At 42.5% G+C, this 20,064-nt stretch overlaps 1 long non-coding RNA gene across 1 annotated transcript; it reads right to left on the bottom strand.

Moving 5' to 3' along the window:
* Positions 1-11,168: 11,168 nt before the first annotated feature.
* On the bottom strand, positions 11,169-17,288 carry LOC123070754 (uncharacterized). Its single transcript, XR_006433917.1, has 6 exons — positions 17,034-17,288; positions 15,914-16,274; positions 15,782-15,833; positions 12,240-12,340; positions 12,009-12,160; positions 11,169-11,459 (listed from the first exon to the last, which is right to left on the bottom strand). It is a non-coding gene; the product is annotated as an uncharacterized lncRNA (long non-coding RNA).
* Positions 17,289-20,064: the final 2,776 nt, after the last annotated feature.

Raw genomic sequence — 20,064 nt, 5'->3', positions numbered from 1 at the left:
TTCCAGAGTTGTACAAATTTGAAAATCCACACCATTGAGGAATCTTGAAGAAAATCATTGCTTAGAGAAATGAATCAAGAACAAATAAGATGTGAGGTGTTTAGGGTGTGAAGATTTGAAGAACAAACACCTTTGAAGATTTTCAAGAAAAACACATGAATCAAAGCGGGCAGTAAAAGTAACTTTTAATTACCCCTTGATGAAGAACACGACGAACTGGGAAGTGTTGAAGTGAAGTTCGTCCGTTCAGATCTTCCACGCCCTAACTTGGCAGAGGAAGACATCTACGGCGGCGGCGGAGTGAAGAAATCCACAACTGGCGCGAGTACGACGACGACGAGGTCGAGGCAGTGAAGCTCTTCCTCACTGGCGACGATGAAGTAGCGACGGCACTAGGGTTTGGGAAGCTCAAGCAGGAGTGAGATCGAGCGGAGTAAAAGTGAAGTGAGGAAGAGGCAGGGGTATTTATAGTGGCAGTGAAAAACTGTACGCCCAAAGATTTCAGATGAACGTGCCCCTGGCCCTTCTCATTCATGTGACATGTGTCACCCATGTACTGTTAGGTGGCGATCTTGTAGGATCGTGGGTGAATAGATTAAGTATTATCGTGGAATGCGGAATGGTTTGAGCAGCAAAACCGAAAATTCAGATAAGATTATTTTAAGTTTCCATTCGCAATTTCTTCAGCCGTCAAGGACATAGTGAAGATTTTGAACGAGTTTCAAATTAGAACGCACATGAAGAATTTGTGAAAAGATTAGATTGAGTTTAGCATAGAGGGGGAAGGGTCCGATCACATTCACTTAGCGGAAAAAGTCAACTTGAAGAATTATCAATAAGTGAATGTTGTAGAGGACATAAACTCATATATATATATATATATATATATATATATATATATATATTCAAATGAAGACAAACAACAGAAATAGAGAAGACATTGCAAAGTTGAAGAATTTCAAAAACTGAGGAAAAACTCAAATTGAAGATTTTCAACTTTTGGTGGTGGCGTAACCCACCATATAAGAAAGCTGACTTCAGACACCACGTACAATTGTCGTAGGGTTCTGAGAGTCAATTTCTCCATTAATTTCTACACACTTAGAGGGTTAGTCTTCATTGATTGAAGAAAAAACGTTACTTCATGTGTTGCGCATCTAAGTCATCAAGTCAGCATAAGTGTTAGGATGAGTGTCCATTTCAGAGAACATTCGAAGATTCTAGGATATTTAGCTCACACCGCAACTTGCTAAATCTCTTCTCATCCTAGGGCTTAGTGATGATATCAGCCAGCTGATCTTCAGTGCTTGCGTAGTCGATGGAGATATCACCCTTCAACACATGGTCACGAAGAAAATGATGACGAATCTGGATGTGCTTTGTCTTCGAGTGCTGAACTGGGTTATGAGCAATCTTGATAGCGCTCTCATTGTCGCAGTAGAGACGCACATTCTTCACGTTGATGCCATAGTCCTTGAGTGTTTGCTTCATCCATAGTAATTGAGCACAGCAAGAACTAGCAGCAATGTACTCACCTTCTGCACCGGAGAGTGATACGCAGTTCTGTTTCTTCGAGGACCAACAGACCAAAGATCGTCCGAGAAAATGGCATGTGCCTGACGTTGACTTATGGTCCACGCGATCGCCAACATAGTCAAAATCTGAATATCCAATGAGATCAAATGAAGAGCCCATGGGATACCATAATCCAAGTGTTGGTGTGTGAGCTAGATATCGAAGAATATGCTTCACAGCCTTATGGTGTGATTCCTTCGGTGTAGCTTGAAATCGGGCACACATGCAAACACTAAGCATAATATCCGGCCTAGATGCACATAGGTACAATAAAGATCCAATCATGGAGCGGTATACCTTTTGATCGAAGTCTTTACCATTTTCATCAGTGCATATATGACCATTTGTGGGCATTGGAATTTTGACCCCTTTGCAGTCTTGCATGCCGAATTTCCTCAATACATCATTGAGGTATTTCTCCTGAGATATGAATATGTCATTGCGCTGTTGAGGAATTTGAAGACCTAAAAAGAATTTCAATTCTCCCATCATAGACATTTGATATTCTTCACTCATCATATAGGCAAATTCATCACTATAACGTTGGTCAATAGAGCCAAAGATAATATCATCAACATATATTTGGCACACAAACAATTCATCATCATAAGATTTTGTGAAAAGAGTTGAGTGGAGTGAACCAGGTTTGAAGCCTTTATTCATGAGGAATTCCTTCAAAGTATCATACCACGCCCGAGGGGCTTGCTTGAGGCCATACAGGGCCTTGTTGAGTCTGAAGACTTTGTCGGGATTCTTTGGATCTTCAAAACCTAGGGGTTGAGCAACATATACTTCTTCCTCAAGCTTACCATTGAGGAATGCACTTTTCACATCCATTTGATATAAAGTGATATTATGATGGTTAGCATAAGAAAGTAATATGCGTATAGCCTCAAGTCTAGCAATAGGTGCAAAAGTTTCATCAAAATCAATTCCTTCAACCTGTGTGTAGCCTTGAGCTACAAGCCATGCCTTATTCCTCACCACAAGGCCATTTTCATATTGCTTGTTGCGGTAGAACTACTTTGTGCCAATGATGTTGTGCTTGCGAGGATCTGGACGTTTGACCAGTTCCCAGACATTGTTGAGCTCAAATTGATGTAATTCTTCTTGCATAGCCTGAATCCACTCAGGCTCTAGAAATGCTTCATCTACCTTAGTGGGCTCTGAGATAGAGACAAAAGCAAAGTGCCCACAAAAGTTAGATAAATGTGAAGATTTTGAGCGTGTGAGAGGACCTGGTGCTTCAGTGTCATCTATGATCTTCTCAATTTGCACTTTGTTAGCAATGCGAGGATGAGTGGGTTGTATTCGAGGAAGTTGATCAGCATTCCCTTCAGGAGCATTTTCTTCAGCACCATTTTCTTCAGGTGCGCCAGCCCGGTGATCATCACAATCTGGAATGAATTCTTCAGCAGATTCTTCGGTAGGAATGACATCCTTAGTAGCCTTGAACTTGATAGAATCCTTAGGTGCTGGTTCATCTATCACAGAAGGTAGGTGCTCTCTTTGCGAGCCATTAGTTTCATTGAACCGCTCATCTACAATTTCAACAACTTTGTGAAGAACGCTGTTGAAGACTCTGTAGGTGTGCGAGTCCTTTCCATAACCAAGCATAAAACCTTCATGTGATTTAAGTGAGAATTTGGAAGTGTGATAAGGATATCTAATCCAACATTTAGCACCGAAGACTTTGAAATAACTCACATTGGGCTTTTTGTCAGTGAGGAGTTCATACGCAATTTTCTTGAAGAATTTGTGAAGATATACCCTGTTGATGACGTGGCAAGCAGTATCAATTGCCTCAATCCAGAAGCGACGAGGCGTCTTGTATTCATCAAGCATAGTGCGAGCCATTTCAGTGAGGGTTCTGTTCTTGCGCTCCACAACACCATTCCGCTGAGGAGTATAAGGAGCAGATAACTCATGAGTAATACCAAGTTCATCAACATAGCCATGAAGACCGGAATTCTTGAACTCGGTCCCATTGTCAGTTCTGATGTGCTTGATCTTCACACCAAAGTTGGTTGAAGCCCTCGAGGAAAATCGTTTGAAGACTTCCTGCACTTCATGTTTGTAAGTGACAATGTGCACCCATATGTAACGGGAATAATCATCAACAATAACAAAGCCATATTGAGATGCATCATTCAGAATTGCAGAATAATGGTTAGGACCAAAGAGATCCATGTGAAGCAATTCAAATGGTCGAGTGGTGGCCATGACAGTCTTCGCTGGATGCTTGGCCTTTGTCATCTTTCCAGCTTCACAAGCTCCGCATATGTGATCCTTGAGGAATTTGAGATTCTCAATGCCAATGACATGCTTCTTCTTCGCAAGCGTGTGCAGATTCCTCATGCTAGCATGACCAAGTCGTTGATGCCATAGCCAGCCTTATGAAGCTTTTACAAGTAAGCACACGGCTGGTTGTGGTCCTGTAGAGAAATCAACAATATACAAATCTCCTCTCCTAAAGCCTTCGAAGACTTTGGAATGGTCAGCTTCCATGATCAAAACACAATGATATCTTACAAAGACAATAACCATATCAAGATCACAAAGCATTAAGACAGACATGAGGTTGTATCCTAAGGACTCGACAAGCATGACTTTGTCCATGTGTCGATCCTTTGAGATCGCAACCTTACCTAGACCCAATACCTGACTTTTGCCTTTGTCTGCGAAGATGATATGCTTCAGATGTGACGGTGATAAAGGAGCATCCATCAATAGATTCTTGTCACTAGTCATGTGATTCGTACATCCACTATCGAGGACCCACTTGTTTGCTTTGGGTTGATCATCCTTCAGATGAATTAGTGCACCTTACGAACTCATAAACTTCATCAGTGAAGAATATGACATCAATATCATCAGATCAATTTCATCAAGCAATAGCACAGATAAATCAGTATGAAGATGTGAGAAATGAAAATTCATTTCTTCACCATTAGCCTGCATCCTTTTAGGCACATTCAGGTCTCCAGCAAATTCTTCAGACATTTTGAGCACATCTGGAGACATGACCCTGCATAAGAGATTAGTTCTTTTTCTTCACCACCCACATCTGAAGGGGTGGCAAAGAATTCATCACTCTGCGAGCACCATATGAGAAAGGTGGCATAGAAGCCAATCCGCTTCGTTTCACATAAGAGGAGTTAGGGTAAGCATATAAATAAGCAAAGAAATTCTTCGAGGACTTATGAACATAATGATTTGAAGAATAACGCTCATATTCATAGCCCTTAGCTCTACCCTGCGAAACAGAGGGGTTGGCACGATGATGATCATGTGAGGATTTTGATCCGGTTGAGGAATTTGATCCATATGAAGAATTAGGTCCATATGAAGAATTTGATCTGGGGTTCCTATTCTTCACAGGTGGTGTCATGAGGACATTCACCTGAAGACTTTCAAGATAACTTTTGGGAACCCAGATTTTCTTCATAGGGGAACCGTTCCTGCAGTTAGTGCCAACATATCTAGCAAATACTTCACCATTCTAATTCTTGAACAGTTTATAATTGGAGTCAAATGACTCATCAGAAGAATGAGGAGATTCACATGTAAAGCCAGATAAATTGGATGGATCAACTAGAGGTCCCTTTGCAGCAACCCATGAGGTTTTGGGGTAATGCTTAGGCTTCCAATATGTTCCATCGGCATTGAGTTTCCTCTCAAAGGCAATACCCTCTTTCCTAGGGTTCCCGTTGAGGATCTGCTTTTTAAGCACATCACAAAGAATCTGATGCCCTTTGAGGCTTTTGTACATGCCTGTCGTGTACAATTCCTTGAGCCCTGCATCATCTGTGATACTAGCAATGTCCTCAGATGAGGAATTAGTGATAGTAGAGACAGGTGAAGAATTTGTAACATTTGAAGCATTTGAACATTCAGGTGAAGAATTAGCAGATTCAGGTTCAATGCACTTCAGACATGGAGGAACAAATTCTTCCTGAGTAGCGCTGATTTGTTGAGCGAGTAATGAATCGCGCTCCTTCTGAAGATCTTCATAACTCACTCTTAGCTTCTCAAGATCTTGCTTTCTTTGAAGAAATTCATAAGAAAGCTTCTCGTGATCAGATAAGAGTGTGTTATGATGACTTTGAAGGTTGTCAAACTTAGACTGAAGTCTCCGAAGATTTTCAGTTAAGTATTTAGTGTGGTCCATTTCTTCACCCAACATATCATCACTTTTGTCTAGAATGTTTTGAAGCTTTTCAATAGCCTTTTGTTGTTTCACAGCAATCTTAGCAAGTTTAGAGTAGCTGGGCTTAAGATTTTCAACAGATTCATCCTCACTTGATTCAGAGGAGGAGTATTTAGTTACCTTGGCACCCTTTGCCATGAAGCAATAGGTGGGAGTGTAGTCATCATTGCCTTCATCAGCATTGTTGGTGTTGCCATTTCTTCAGAGTTGAAGATAGACTTGCTGACAAATGCGGTAGCAAGAGCTAGACTTGCCACACCAGACTCAGACTCCTCGGATGCCTCTTCTTCCTCATGATCCTCAGATTCAACCTCAAAATCCATTTCCTTGCCAATGAATGCCCGAGCCTTCTTGGAGCTGCTCTTCTCGTGAGATGAAGACTTCGAGGATTTTGATGATGAAGACTTTGAAGATTTCTTCTTTTTCTTGGCATCATCAGAACTGTAATCCTTGTATTTCTTCTTCTTTAAATCCTTATCCCACTGAGGACAATCTTGAATGTAGTGACCAGGTTTCTTACATTTGTGGCACAGCCTTTTCTTGTAGTCACTAGATGAGGAATCGTTGCTCCTTGAGGATTTTCCAAAGAGACCACGTCTTGAGAACTTCTGAAATTTCTTCACAAGCAGGGCTAGTTCCTGGCTCAGTTCTTCAGGATCGCCAAGGCTGCTAGTAGAGTCCTCTTCTTCAGACTCAGAGACTGCCTTGGCCTTCAGAGCACGTGGTTTGCCATAGCTAGAACCATAGAGATCTCTCTTCTCAGCAAGCTGGAACTCATGAGTGTTTAGCCTCTCAAGGATATCAGCGGGATCAAGTGACTTGTAATCAGCACGCTCTTGATTCATCAGTGCCAGAGTGTCAAATGAAGAATCAAGCGATCTCAGCAATTTCTTCACCACCTCATGGTCGGTGATATCAGTGGCGCCAAGCGCTTGAAGCTCATTTGAGATATCAGTGAGGCGATCGAAGGTTTGCTAAACATTTTCATTGTCGAGTCTTTTGAAGCGGTTGAAGAGATTGCGAAGAACGTCGACATGAGAGTCACGTTGAGTTGAGACTCCTTCATTTACTTTGGAGAGCCTATCCCAGATAAGCTTAGCAGTTTCCAAAGCACTCACTCTACCATATTGCCCTTTACTCAGATGGCCACATATGATATTCTTCGCTTGTGAGTCGATTTGCTTGAATCTCTTCACATCAGCAGCATTCAGGGAAGGTGTGACTGAGGGAACACCATTTTCCATAACATACTAGAGATCGTTATCAATTGCCTCAAGATGCATTCACATCTTATTCTTCCAGTAGGGGTAGTCCGTGCCATCAAAGGTAGGACACCCAGCAGAGACCTTGGTCATACCTGCGCTCGACATAACTAAAACTCCAGGTGGTTAAACCAAAATCACACAGAACAAGGGAGTATCTTGCTCTGATACCAATTGAAAGTGTGTTATATCGACTAGAGGGGGGTGAACAGGCGATTTTTATGAATTCTTCACTGAGGAATTTGCTGGTGAGGAAATTCCTAAATGAAGAACTACTTACAGCGGAATAAGTACTCAAAAGTAAACATAGCAGAACACACGCATAGTCATCATGATGAAATGAAGACAAGCACAGAGTATAGAAAGTGTAAACACAGGATAACACAAGATGAAGACGGACAGACTGAAGAAATTGAACTGAGGAAATTTAGAAAGTCTTCAGTCAAAAATCGTCAAACAGATATGAACAAGCACACAACAACAGAGATGAGGAAATGAAAGAGTTGAAGAAATAGAACCAGTAGGCTTGGTGAAGACAATGATTTGGTAGACCAGTTCCAACTGCTGTCTCAGTTGTACATCTGGTTGGAGCGGCTGAGTATTTAAACTCGAGGACACCCTGTCCCGGACACACAATCCTCACCGTATTCTCCTTGAGCTAAAGTCACACAGATCTCGCCCAATCACTCGTGTTAAGTCTTCAGGTGACTTCCGGACCTTCACAAACTCGGTCACTCGGTGATCCACAATTCCTCTTGGATGCCCTCGACCTTGACGCCTAACCGTCTAGAAGAAGCACAGTCTTCAAAGGAAACAAGCGTCAGATCCACGTAGGATCAATCTCTTCAGTGGTGCTCAATCACTTTGGGGTTTGTAGGTTTGGGTTTGGGATTTTCTCACCTGATGATTTTCACTCAAAGTCCTCGGAGGATGGGTTGCTCTCTAATGACAAGTGTCAGTTTCTCTCGGAGCAGCCAACCAACTAGTGGTTGTAGGGGGCGGCTATTTATAGCCTAGGGAGCAGCCCGACATGATAAGACATAAATGCCTTTCAATGATATGACCGTTAGGTGGGTAGATATTTTGGGACAGCTCGCGCGTGGCACAGCAACAGTCAGAATATTTGGCTCTCAAATACCTCAGGGCTATCATGTTCCTCACTTTGTAGGCAATCTGCACTGGCGAATTCCTAACTCCTCAGTCAGAACAAATTCCTCAGAGACCAGAAGAACTTCGTCTCTGTCACTGAAGAATATGACTGAACTGTGCGAGATTTCCAATGGCTTCACTCGAAAGGATTGGTAGGTGTAGGATTTTGAGTTGAGCATCACATGGAAATTTTTCCTTAGTATTTCCTCGACCCCCTTTAACAGTACGGTGTTTCCTATGACTCAAGAAAGAGAAAATGAAATTTTAAAAACAAGAGTCTTCACGCTTCATATTCCTCGAATGATTACCAAGTCTTCAAGGTCACACCAATTTCTTCACTTTCAAAGTCTTCAAAAAGTCTTCAGAAATCCAAAGTCTTCAGTCGAAGAACTTCATTTTTAGGGGTCGACTTTCTCTATAAATATCAAACTCCTCATAGACTTATAGACCTGTGTACACTCACAAACGCATCAGTCTCTTAATCTATAAGTCTTCAATACACCAAAATCACTAAGGGGCACTAGAGGCACTTACACCTCCATTCTCGTGCCCATCTCCTCTCTATCCGTTGTATGTGCACCTTGCGCTGATTCTTGTCCTCCTTGCAAACTTGTCCTCATTAGGAGTGCAGTATCTAGCATAAATGTCCTCAGGGATTTCAAACGCAGTATTGACCTCAGGCCTCTTTCCTCCCTTTTGTGGCTTCTTACCATCACCCATTTTCTTCAGCTGAGGAATATGAACAACTGAAGTTTCTGAAGAGGTATGCAACTTTTCTTCAAGGAACGCTGCAAATGAGTTAAGTTGATTAGAACCTAGTGATTCAGCAACGGACATGTGTACCTGTGAACAAAGTATAGTTGCGAGGAATTTGGAGAGGTCATATGCATTCTCAGAAGATTTTCAAAAATAATAGGTTTGAGGAATTTGACCAGGTGTGTCTTGAATAATTTCACCAAGCATTCTTAATCTTAGGTTCCAGAGTTGTATAGATTGAAAATCCACACAATCGAGGAATCTTGAAGAAAATCATCGCTTAGAGAAACAAATCAAGAACGGATAACATGTGAGGTGTTTAGTGTGTGAAGATTTGAAGAATAAACACCTTTGAAGATTTTCCAGAAAACACATGGATCAAAGCGGGCAGTAAAAGTAACTTTTGATTACCCCTTGATGAAGAACACGACGAACTGAGAAGTGCAGATGTGAAGTTCGTCAGTTCAGATCTTCCACGCCCTAACTCGGCAGAGGAAGACAACTACGGCGGCGGCGGAGTGAAGAAATCTGCAACCGGCGTGAGTACGACGGCGACGAGGTCGAGGCAGTGAAGCTCTTCCTCACCGGCGACGATGAAGTAGCGGCGGCGCTAGGGTTTGGGAAGCTCGAGCGGGAGTTGAGATCGAGCGGAGTGAAAACGAAGTGAAGAAGTAGGGGGTATTTATAGTGGGAGTGAAAAACTGTACACCCGAAGATTTCGGACGAATGTGCCCCTGGCCCTTCTTATTCGCTTGACATGTGTCACCCACGTACTTTGAGGTGGCGATCGTCTAGGATCATGGATGAATAGATAAGTATTGTCGTGGTATGCGGAACGGTTTGAGCGGCAAAGCCGAAAATTCAGATAAGATTAGTTGAAGTTCCGTTTGCAATTTCTTCAGTTGTCAAGATAACAGTGAAGATTTTGAATGAGTTTCAAATTGGAACGCACATGAAGAATTTGTGAAAAGATTAGGTTGAGTTTAGCATAGAGGGGGAAGGGTCCGATCACACTCACTTAGCAGAAAAAGTCAACTTGAAGAATTAGCAATAAGTGAATGCTATAGAGGACATAAACTCATATATATATACCCTCTTAACCGACACTTCAGTTTGGATATTCCTAATCGTGAGAAACAAACAGCCAAAGAAGATTAAAGAGAACTGATGCATGCAACGACCACACACATGCATGCGTTTAGTCGATCCTAAAATTAAGGGATTCAGTACCAGATGCCTAATCCGTCCATGTGCATGCACCGTTCAACAAAAAAAAGAATCCATAGTTTTTTTATGTCGCCACAAGAAAAAAGGGGTATATAATGTTTTTATTGAGTATATTTTACTTTTATTCAAACGAGTGTGTACTGTCCTTTTTTATTGAGTATATACTGTTTTTCTTTTGCATGTACAGTATATACTGCTTGGTTTCATAACATGCATATACTGTTTTTTTTTCATTTAGAATGAGTAGGTATTAATTGCTTGTGATCAAAAGAGAGGCATGTACTGGTTTTATTGAGTATATACTACTTTTATACAAATGAGTGTGTACTGTCTTTTTTATCAGTATATACTGCTTTCTTGGGCGGGGGTAGAGTATATACTACTTGGTTTCGTAATAGGCATATACTGGGATTTTTTTTTCGTTCGGAAGGACCTTGTACTACTAGTACTTCATCGCCAAAAACTGAAGAAGTATATACTACTCCCTCCGTTCCCAAATACTTGTCTTTCTAGGCATTTCAAATGGACTCAACATACGGATGTATGTAGACATATTTTAAAGTGTAGATTCACTCATTTTGCGCCGTATGTAGTCACTTGTTGAAATCTCTAGAAAGACAAGTATTTAGGAAGGAGGGAGTACTTGGCAACTTTATCCATGTATGTTAATCTAATGGGCATATGCTACTTTCAAAACGAATGAGTATACTACAATTTGATCGAAAGTAAAGGACTGGTCAGTTTTTAAGACCGGTTGAGTATGCATACTACTTTGTAAAATAATTGTGTATATTAACTTCTTTTATTTTGCTAAGAGTGTATATTTACTTAGCAAACAGAGGATGGTCGATTAGTAGTATATATGCTACGTATTTTTCCAAGCAAGGAGAATACAAAATGGAATTTCTCTGATATACCTCAAAAGGAAGTATCCATATTTTTTGAACTGAACAAAGGGTATCACAGTACTTTTCACTCTGTGTGTTATATACATGTGAAGTCACTGCTTCTTCAGAGATCTGTCAAGTTTTGGTCAAGTGGAACCATGGTTAACAAGATACTAGATACATTGGTACATCATGTACAGAAATTTGCATCTTGATACATGTACACTGACTAAGCAAACTGGACCATGCAGCTACTTTATTTACATCTTCAAAAAGGGTTAATGCTAAAAAACTAAAGAAGAAGAAGAAGAAGAAGAAGAAAGAGGTATATCTTCCAGCAAGCTTCAGATAACACCACATGTACTTCTGGAAGTGCTCCTCAGTCAAACAAATCTACAAGTTTTACATACATGGACATTCAATAGAAAACAATTAGCAACATAAATTTGACTTGATTCAAGAAACATTGTACAATTGTACGTACCTAATTTCTAGCTATATATACAAAAAATTCTAAACTGGGTACTAAGAGAAAAGAAACAAAAAAAGAGCTTAAAAAATTGTTTACACCAGCAACTGTAAGTAATCTGATCTTCAGACTTTGTTAAGGTGTTTAAGGATAAAAAAATAATTAGGTAGATTGGGTGAGACAAGGTGCTTCTCATCTGGTTCTACAATCAGTTTGGGCAGTGGCTGTGATAATATGCTCAATATACTGACGAACATACTCACTTGATTTACTAGAATTTGCACTAACGGGATGATGAATGGGTCACATATCCTGACGAAACTGAGATGAATATACCCGTTATTTGGTGTCGCTAATACATTGACTACTCCATTATTAGAAGAAAAAAATGCAACCAATTCGTACCAGATCTATAATGGTTTACACACTGTTGACTCAAAGAAAGATTTAGAAGGAGAGCGGCTAGATCTAACCAGTGATTGCTGGACTCCAAAGTTGCTTGCGGTTGGAGAACTTGCAGTACACTTTTACGTCCACCAGTAAGAACTGGGTTCCATCCATTGTTCTCATGGATGGCATTCGGTTGTTGGAACGCGGAAGGCAATGATCGCCGGATTCCAGCCACCTACAAACCAGCAGAAAAAGAGAGTTGATTGCCTTGTCGATCTGGTTTCACACATCAGAGTCACGCGCTGGAAACAAACCTGGTCAGTCAGGGCATTGTTGGCCGGTGAGAAGACGAGCTCCTTCTCCACGAGGCCGATGTAGTTCCAGCCGTGCGAGTCGCCGCCGCCGCCGCATAACACTAATGAGATGGGAGGGGAGATGGATAAGCGCAACGCATATAAAAGCGCCTAAAAAATCGGACCAATGATCTCTGTTTGTTTTAGATGGATTTTTTCACTCATTATTTCTTTAACTAAAAGCTAAATGGCTTTGAGCGCTAAGATTCCTATGCGCCAGTGAAACCAGCCACCTACACGTAGTAAGGCGTATGTACTCCTAAGAGTACCAACCCATTTTCCTATATATATATATATATATAATATATATATTGACTATTTGTCACCTGGGTGAGGAATTCTATTCCTCACCCGAGCCACCCTACGACCGAACATTTCAAAACATAACAAATGAAGCACCCGAGGTAAGATTACAACAGGGAGGAAGGAAACGTACTATGGAGCTACCGTAAGAAACAAGGCGGGTGAGGTAATTTTTCCTCACGCATGTAAACTAAGTTACTGCGCATGCAATGTTCGGACACTAGAACCACTGCCGAAAGAAACAATAAGTTTGTGAGGTAAACTTACCTCACAGACTAAACTACCTCTATTTGCATGAGCTGCATGCATCGCAAGACCCTTCTTATCTCATCTGATCGTTTTCTTTAAAATGATCTTATTTTCTGCTTCAAGAAAAACAACAAAGGTACTACCTCCGTCCTGGTTTATAGGTCCCCTTTATAGTTTGTGCCAAATTTTGACTAAAGATTTAATTAACAAAATGTTAATGCATGTCAAGAAAAAATATCTCATTGAATTCGTATTTGAACATAGTTTTCAAAAATATAATGTTTGGTGACATGCGTGAACATTTTGTCAGTTTAATCTATGATCAAAATTTGGCACGAAATACAATGGAGACCAATAAACCCGGACGGAGGTAGTAGTAAACTAGTGATGCATACTATCTTTTTGCTTATATTTTTATCTACACTTGTTCATTAGGCGCCATGGATTTAATGTCGTAAAATCTCATTTGGAATTATACCATTTATGGAACTGCATCCTCGATTATTCAAAAGTTTCTTCCTGGAATAGTGACTGAATTTCCAACGATATCCTCACATTGACTTCTTTAATATGGGGAGTAGTGTTATCTCGAAGGGCCTAACACCGAACTATATGGAAATAGAGGGAATAATTTATAGATTATCACAAAGAAACATGGAGCGACTATTTATAGGGTCAGCTCTTGAGAAAACAGAACTGGAACTGTACTGATCATGACCTCTAATACACTCCGAGCGAGGAGAAATCAACAAAAACATGATTCAGAAAGAAGACAACCCAGGCTAGCGAGTCCATGGACCATCTGCTGGTGGGATGCCCATTTTCGCGATAGGTGTAGCACGACTCCTTCAGCTGGTGCTACCCCAGGCTCCCGCGCCCACACATACTGACCAATTTCTGGACTGGTGGCACGCTACCACGTTGGCCGTTCCGGCGGCGCATCATAAAGGCATCTCCTCGCTCACTCTCCTGATCGCCTGGTCCATATGAAAGCATCGCAAGTCCTGCATCTTTGACGGCACCGCACCCTCTCCGACCAAGCTTCTCCAGGACGTCCAAGAGGAGGCTCGCTCATGGGCCAAGGCAGGGGTCAAAGGGACTAGCCATCATCACACCGTAGGCGCCGTAGGCTAGGATGGGGCTGAGCTCACCCAATATCCAACATGCTCGCGCTAGGTTTTGCACCATCTGATGTGTACGCATTGCCCTAATGCCCACTACATAACTCTCATGTACAACAACTCTTCTCCCTATCAATGAATGATACGCAAGCTTTGCGTATTCGTGAAAAAAAGACAACCCACCTGCAGCTCTCCCAGATTGAAACTCCTGAATGATAGCCTCGAACACCCTCTCAGCATAACTCTGTGCTGTCAAAGATCCTTGTGTTTTTACAAAGTTGGTAAATGTATTAATATGAGGGCAGGCCTGGCGCAGTGGTGAAGTCCTCCCCACTTGTGCCAAGAGGTCCTGGGTTCGAACCAGCCTCTCTGCATTGCACTTTGCAGGGGTAAGACTAGGTTCCTATAATCCCTCCCCAGACCCCACCTTGTGTGGGAGCTTCTATGCACTGGGTCTGTCCTTTTGGTAAATGTATTAATATCAGCCTACTGTTATCAAGGTACTTATAGATGAGCTACCTACAGTGTAAAAACTGATTAGTAGGAAGCAAGCATGCAACTATTCTGGCATCTATACACACTCCACAGTATAGGTGAATGCAGCTACTTCGAATTTTGTTTTCTAAGTAGGCAGTTAGGTGCGCAAAAGAATGCATCACAAATCATTTATCAAAAATATGTTCTATTTCAGATACCTTTACAGAAACTCAAATCATGAATGCTATGAACGAAAATAACAGCACGTGATCCAAACAACAACAGAATGATGCCCAATGCTGAAATTTGTTATAAACAATATGTTCTCTGGCATGTACCACATGTTGTATTAGTGTAGATGGTAGAAAATGAGCAGATAGCGAAATTCAGTTTCTTTCAAAACAATTTTGGTTTCAGACCAACAATTCAATTTTTTTTGCAGAAGAATTGATCTAAAAACACAAAGGGTGCTAGGAGCTTGGTGAATAAGGGTTTCTATATCTAAATGTGGTGAATAAAACGAACCATGTGGTAAGATAGGAGCTTAGTGAATCATTACTGTTGAAATAAATGAGCTACAAAATTCTCACATATAGGTCGAAATGTTACTGTACAAAGATTACATTTGATCGAACTAAATATAAATGTTCTCCCATTAGGTGGATTGATGATATTTACTTAAATCAGAATTATCTTAGAGGATTCATCCAAAAACTAGAAGAACTAATTCAATCTACATGGAAGCATGACTACTTTGCTCGAGACTGCAGTATAGCAAATTCAGTCTACATACTCTCCTAGAACTAATGATTACATGTACTACTTTCCAGAATAGAGTTTAGGTATGTAAGATAACCAATCAAGGTTCTGGAGATGTTGGACATCTGGTCGTAGCCTGACTACTTTGCTCTCTACGACCTGTTGAACAACACTAGATGGAAGAGTTTGCCTCCAGAAGTCACACGTTGCAACTCAAGTAGGAACAAAACAGTATTCCTTGAACAAACTAGAGGAAACAATTTGGAAGCAAAATCAAATTCATATACTTGGTAATTTTGGTGTATGCAAGAGAACAATCAAGACATAATTAATGCAGTCCGTTGTACCCCTGATATGACACAAGTAAAGATCCCACTGTCACATATACTCTAGAGGATAACACCTTATTAGTCAAAACATTGTTACTTGATATTGAGATTCTTATAGTGAATTTAGTTTTCTACATTTATACATGATTTAGAATAGCAATCATGTCATAGGGAGTCCCAAGGTTATATGATTCAGAGTAGTGATTGTTTCCTAAAAAAGCAATCTGGGGTTGTGGTGACAATAAGGCATGTAATAGATACTTACATAGAATTTGTCTGCCCTATAGTGGGACAATTCCCTTGTACAATCTGCATACCTACCATAGTTCCAGAAGTGTTGGATTATAGTTACAGAGAACAACTAATTTTAGTATTATGGTCACTTGCCTCAACTTACTCAGCATATCCTTCAGACTTCACAAACTTTACGGAGCCCATCAGAAAAACCTCTTCAAAAGCTAGAGTACGTCTCAACACGGACCTTCACAACCTCCATAGGGCAGAGGGCATTGTCGGTGATAACCTCGGCCGAAGCAGATCAACAAGTTAGATCAAAGACTTGTAATTGCTTCATACTCAGGTACAACAATACCCGAGTAATATTTCTGGCAGAACTCACAGACACAAAATTTGCACCTGCCTTAACCAATATATCCAATCAAAGTAGGCACACAACCTCTGAAGAAACCTTTTTCCCCTTGCACTTTCAAGAGAACTCCATATCCAGAAGAGATGCTCTCGTACTTGGCTGGATCAATCTAATAAAATAAGAAAAATGATATTACATTACTAACTGGTTTCTCACCAATGATAAAACATAGCAGACTGATACCATATTTCGTTGAAATGTAAGGAACTACATGATTCCTCTGAGTCTACGGACAAGCAGCTTTGCAGTATCCCGTCCAACATAATAGAAATTTCATAGCAATGACCAAACACAATTTAAGGAGCATTAAGCCCAGATCACATCACGTACAAAAATCATGAGATAACATTGTTTCTCTAATAGGGGGGTACCAAGTAAATGAATATCTGCGGTTCAGATCAGATCATTTTTAACTCTTCTCACAACTTGTGTATGGTTTTTGGAGCATGATTTCTCTATCTAAACTGTGATACCTTAAAATAGAAAATAATTTTTCATCTAGGAATTTTCACGAACACCTTGTGGGCACAAAGCCACAAATGGATCGGATCTCCTTTAGCGAAGAGCACAACGAGAAATGATTTGAGGAAAAAAGCTTAAAAGAGGCTGGGAGAGATTTCAAGCCATAATTTGAACAATAAAAATACGAGACTAGCAAGAGGAGTTGAAGTCCAAGTACGCCTATACAGTCAAAGTAGTTCACAGGCAAACACAAGAGTGAAATCGGCATCGGGGGGCAGCGAAGACATGGAGATGTGTGGCCGGGTGGAAGTGCAGGGGACCTAGCACGGTAGTGCTCTCACTGGCCAACAAAGGCGCCTGATGAAAGGTACAGATGCGGGGAGCCGAAACACAGTGGTGCTCTCACCGGCCGCCATCCTACTCGACGAGGCGTCGAGCAACATGCCACCGAGCCTAGACGCCGACCACCAAGCCATCGCGCACACCCACGGACCACCGCCCTCTCGCGCCCACCGGCTGCTCGGCATGCCGTCGGCTAGCTGTCGCCCGCCGGCGCTACCCTTCGAAACTGCTGGTCGCCGCCTGATTAGAATAGGACGTGGGCGTGACTACCTCCTAATCCCCAGGACCAAAAAGCGGTTTGGGCGTCGACATTGTGCCGGTGCGGTCGGACCAATATTGTAAAACGTAAAAATACAAGACCGTGTTGTAATCTTACCGCAAGGGATGGTGGGTTTCTTTTTTGATTGATGGAACCGTGGCTCGGCTCGGTCGTTCGACCGGGCTGAAGAATTACTTATTCTTCGCCCTAGGTCTTAAATAGATGTTCTATATGTATATATATATAAATATATATATATATATATATATATATAATGAAGAAAAATGATAGAAATAATGAAGACATTGCAAGTAGAAGAATTTGAAAAACTGAGGAATTTCAAAAACTGAGGAAAAACTCAAATTTGAAGATTTTCAATTTTTGGTGGTGGCGTAACCCACCGTATAAGAAAGCTAACTTTAGACACCGCGTACAATTGTCGTAGGGCTCTGAGAGTCAATTTCTTTGTTAATTTCTTCACACATAGAGGGTTAGTCTTCATTGATTGAAGAAAAACGTTACTTCATGTGTTGCACATCTAAGTCATCAAGTCAGCATAAGTGGTAGGATGAATGTCCATTTCAGCGAACATTCAAAGATTCTAGGATATTTAGCTCACACCGCAACTTGCTAAATCTCTTCTCATCCAAGGGCTTAGTGAAGATATCGGCCAGCTGATCTTCAGTGCTTGCGTGGCTGATGGAGATATCGCCCTTCAACACATGATCACGAAGAAAATGATGACGAATCTGGATGTGCTTTGTCTTTGAGTGCTGAACTGGGTTGCAAGAAATCTTGATAGCACTCTCATTGTCGCAGTAGAGAGTGAGGGAGTCCTGGATAAGGGGATATCCGGACAGCCGGACTATATTCATCATCCGGACTATAGAAGCATCAAGATACAAGACTCAAGACTTCGGCTCGTGTCCGGATGGGACTCTCCTTTGCGTGGAAGACAAGCTTGGCGATAGGGATATTATGTTTCCTTCCTTGTAACCGACTCCATGTAAACCCTAGCTCTCCAGTGTCTATATAAACCGGAGTGGATGGTCCTTAGAAGGCCGATCACAATTACAATCATACCATCATAGACTAGCTCTTAGGGTTTAGTCTCTATGATCTTGTGGTAGATCTACTCTTGTACTACACATATCTTCAATATTAATCAAGCAGGAAGTAGGGTTTTACCTCCATCGAGAGGGCCCGAACCTGGGTAACCATTGTCTCCCTTGCTTCTTGTTACCATCAGCCTAAGACGCACAGATCGGGACCCCCTACCCGAGATCCGCCGGTTTTTGACACCGACATTGGTGCTTTCATTGAGTGTTCCTCTGTGTCGTCGCTTCAAGGCTTGATGGCGTCTTCAATCGTCAACAACACAGTCCAGGGTGAGACTTTTCTCCCCGGACAGATCTTTGTGTTCGGTGGCTTCGCACTGCGGGCCAATTCGCTTGGTCATCTGGAGCAGATCGACAGCTACGCCCCTGGCCACCAGATCAGGTTCGGAAACTTGAACTACACGGCGGATATTCGCGGAGCCTTGATCTTTGACGGATTCGAGCCTATGCCAGGAGCGCCGGATAGTCACGACGAGCACAGCCTAGACCTGCTATCGGAAAATGCTCGGAACATCATCCCTGCAATAGCCCCGGATCTAAATCCGGAGCAGGTTGCATAGCCCGAGGACGGAGGGATGGACCCCGCCCCGCAGGCCGCATGCTCATCGGCGGTGGAGCCGAACACATGTCACATCTCTATGGAGACCTGTATCCCCGGGCCCCCGGACTCGTATCCGGTCGTTGGTCCCGGTCCGCACGCTCTCGAGCCAGCCGAGCCAGTTTGGGCTCCGGTAATGGAGTTCACCGCTGCGAACATCTTTCAGCACTCGCCCTTTGGCGACATGCTGAACTCATTAAAGTCTCTCTCTTTGTCAGGAGGCTCTGGGCCGAACTATGTCTGGCTTGAGTGGGAAGTAGGCGACGAAGAAATTCGCTGCCCACTCACCACCCACTTCATTGCCACGATCGACGATTTAACCGACGTGCTTGACTTCGACTTCGAAGACATCGACGGTATGGACGACGATGCAGGAGACGTACAGGAGCCACCGCCCACAGGGCAGTGGACAGCCACCCCTTTACATGATATACATATGGCGGACACTCCAGAAGAAACCAATGGCGACGAGGCAGCAAAAAATAACCCCTCAGGAGGAAAAGCAAAGCATGGGCGCCCTCGGCGCCACTCCAAGCCCCGCCACATCAATACCGGCCCCGGAGGTGGAATCAGCCCAGAGTGTGCCGAAGAGGAATACAGCCCTGATCAGCCTACCTTCAAGCAGGACGGACCGGCTACGGTGGGATATTTGGAAAGGGACGACTATACACCCCCCCCCCCCTCCAAAGACGAGGTAAGCCTCGGCAAGGACGATTTCGGCGTGCCTGAAGACCCAGTGGAACAAGTTCGCTTTAAGCAACGACTCATAGCCACGACAAAGAGTCTGCAAAGGAAGCAAGAGCAGCTTCAAGCTGACCGAGATTTGCTAGCGGATAGGTGGACCAAGATCCTGGCCGCTGAAACATACGGATTTGACCGCCCTAGCAAAGGGCATACGAGGCACAACTGGCTACCTCAACCTAAGAAGGAGAACCAAAGGCACACAATCCAACATCCACACACCACCACGGTCCAAGACAGCAAAAAGGATACATAGAGAGGCATCCTAAAGCCTCGGCGCAGCGGTCATAAACGTCAAGCCAAGGAAGCTGGCGCCAAGTCCAGCAACCCCAGTCCGGTCAACAGACAAAGAATGGCTCAAGCCTATTCGGCCCAAGCC

Source organism: Triticum aestivum, chromosome 3B (assembly GCF_018294505.1).
Source record: "Triticum aestivum cultivar Chinese Spring chromosome 3B, IWGSC CS RefSeq v2.1, whole genome shotgun sequence".
Taxonomy (NCBI): Eukaryota; Viridiplantae; Streptophyta; class Magnoliopsida; order Poales; family Poaceae; genus Triticum; species Triticum aestivum.
The sequence above is the reverse complement of the archived record's forward strand: the minus strand, read 5'-3'. Positions and strand labels throughout refer to the sequence as shown.